The sequence below is a fragment of the Schistocerca gregaria genome, unplaced genomic scaffold, assembly GCF_023897955.1.
Source record: "Schistocerca gregaria isolate iqSchGreg1 unplaced genomic scaffold, iqSchGreg1.2 ptg001308l, whole genome shotgun sequence".
Classification (NCBI taxonomy): domain Eukaryota; kingdom Metazoa; phylum Arthropoda; class Insecta; order Orthoptera; family Acrididae; genus Schistocerca; species Schistocerca gregaria.
In genome coordinates this window covers 7,501-10,000 of record NW_026062619.1, presented here as the reverse complement: position 1 = coordinate 10,000, position 2,500 = coordinate 7,501, and positions in this window count along the sequence as shown.

The following is a 2,500-nucleotide window of genomic DNA, read 5'->3' as shown; positions in this document are numbered from 1 at the left end:
CTCCCCTGCACGATACACCTCGAAACCCTCTCAGGTCCCGGCGGCGCGCAGCGCCGTCCTAGGTACTTGGTCGGTTTCGAGAGAGGCGCAATCGCCCGGAGTTAGGCGAGTAGACGGTTTTAGTGCGAACACCCTTGCTCCCAACTGAGCTTGCCGCTGCCGACAGAGGCCCGGGAGCGTGCTGTCGTGGCATTGCCGGCGGGAGACAACACGCGCCACCTATGGTGACCGGCAGCTCCAACGCCAGCGCCACACAAGGGCAAAGCCCCACTTGGGTGCAGAAGCGAACTCTCCCAGCACAGCGCACGCGCCAACACGTCCGCACAACTGCGATACAAACCACCTGCGAGAACCGCTGGGGCGACCGAGCAGCAGACGGCGTCGCGGCGCCGAGTGCCAGGCGGCGGCGCATCCTCAACGCACACAGTCCTCAATCAGACCAGCACACTGCAGATGTCCACCGCGCTTCGCACCGGGCTCGGCTGAACCAACTTTGGCCGCCAGGCGCCGCGTGCAGGGTGCGCCGCAGCGTAGCTGCGCCGCCTGCCGAGCCCGTCGGCTGGCGCTCCTGCCACTCGGCGCCCCCCACCAGCCGCCTGTTGCGCGTGCGCCCACGCAGCGCGCGGCCAACACGCCGGGCGGCCCCCCTTCACCGGCCGGGAACAGTCCCACCAAGCCACCGCCGCGTATCGCTTCATACCCACATGGGCCTAGTCACGTGTGTGGATGTGGCGGGTACCGCTGAAACAACCGGTTAATAGCTGTACCGATCGTCGCCATCACAGATTCACCTCCAGCGTGAACAACCGCTCAACAACGGATTTCCAGTTCATTTGCGTATCTTGGGCAGTAAACGTAGATGTCCACCTACATTTGCGAATTCAACAATTCTTGCATGCCAGGATGTCATGTGTCACGACACGCTACATCAGACCACATACACACTGCGACATGTGCAGAAGAGAACACGTGGAAGGTGGCCCGCGCACGTATGCGATGTCCCTTCCGCGATCCACTGTCAACCGGCATCTGCGGCATGTCCCAGATATGGAACGCGGTCCACCAGGGTAGCACTTTGTGTGAGGCAATACGACAAAGTCGGAATACACGCGTCACTACATCACACGGCTCACGCTGACCTGACCTGACTCACCGCACCACCACCCCCAGCGACCCAGGGTGACATACAATGCGTTCGTACGTTCCTCCCACACGCCTCTACGGCGTACCACAGTGCAACCTAGCTGTTATTGGGAGACGAGACAAGTAGCATCGAGCACAACATATGGAAATTGAGATTCGACACCGTTGGGCACAGCCAGCGTACGGTCACACGTATCACACTACTTCACTCTGTACGTAACTACCGATGATCGGTACAGCGTGTGGGTTACGCGTACGACATCAGCGGACAATGGACACAGACCATACCACGACGTACACTGAGGGCGTCGACATCTGAACGCAACTGAACAGCTGCGAGGCTCATTTAACACTCAAACGCCAGACCGACCAGCTTGAGAGGACGGAGACACAAAGAGAGGGGCAGAGGGGGGGGGGGGGGGGGGGCGATATAGTCCTATTGCAGTACAATTGACAGTGGATAGCGGGAATATGTGGAAAGTAAGCAACACTCGCAAGACATCTACATGAGGATAACAACGACACCAGAGATTCCGAGCAGTGAACTATGTTAGGCAAAGGGACAACGTGGGTTAGGTTAAGGGACAACGTGGGTTAGGTTAAGGGACAACGTGGGTTAGGTTAAGGGACAACGTGGGTTAGGTTAAGGGACAACGTGGGTTAGGTTAAGGGACAACGTGGGTTAGGTTAAGGGACAACGTGGGTTAGGTTAAGGGACAACGTGGGTTAGGTTAAGGGACAACGTGGGTTAGGTTAAGGGACAACGTGGGTTAGGTTAAGGGACAACGTGGGTTAGGTTAAGGGACAACGTGGGTTAGGTTAAGGGACAACGTGGGTTAGGTTAAGGGACAACGTGGGTTAGGTTAAGGGACAACGTGGGTTAGGTTAAGGGACAACGTGGGTTAGGTTAAGGGACAACGTGGGTTAGGTTAAGGGACAACGTGGGTTAGGTTAAGGGACAACGTGGGTTAGGTTAAGGGACAACGTGGGTTACGTTAAGGGACAACGTGGGTTACGTTAAGGGACAACGTGGGTTACGTTAAGGGACAACGTGGGTTACGTTAAGGGACAACGTGGGTTACGTTAAGGGACAACGTGGGTTAGGTTAAGGGACAACGTGGGTTAGGTTAAGGGACAACGTGGGTTAGGTTAAGGGACAACGTGGGTTAGGTTAAGGGACAACGTGGGTTAGGTTAAGGGACAACGTGGGTTAGGTTAAGGGACAACGTGGGTTAGGTTAAGGGACAACGTGGGTTAGGTTAAGGGACAACGTGGGTTAGGTTAAGGGACAACGTGGGTTAGGTTAAGGGACAACGTGGGTTAGGTTAAGGGACAACGTGGGTTAGGTTAAGGGACA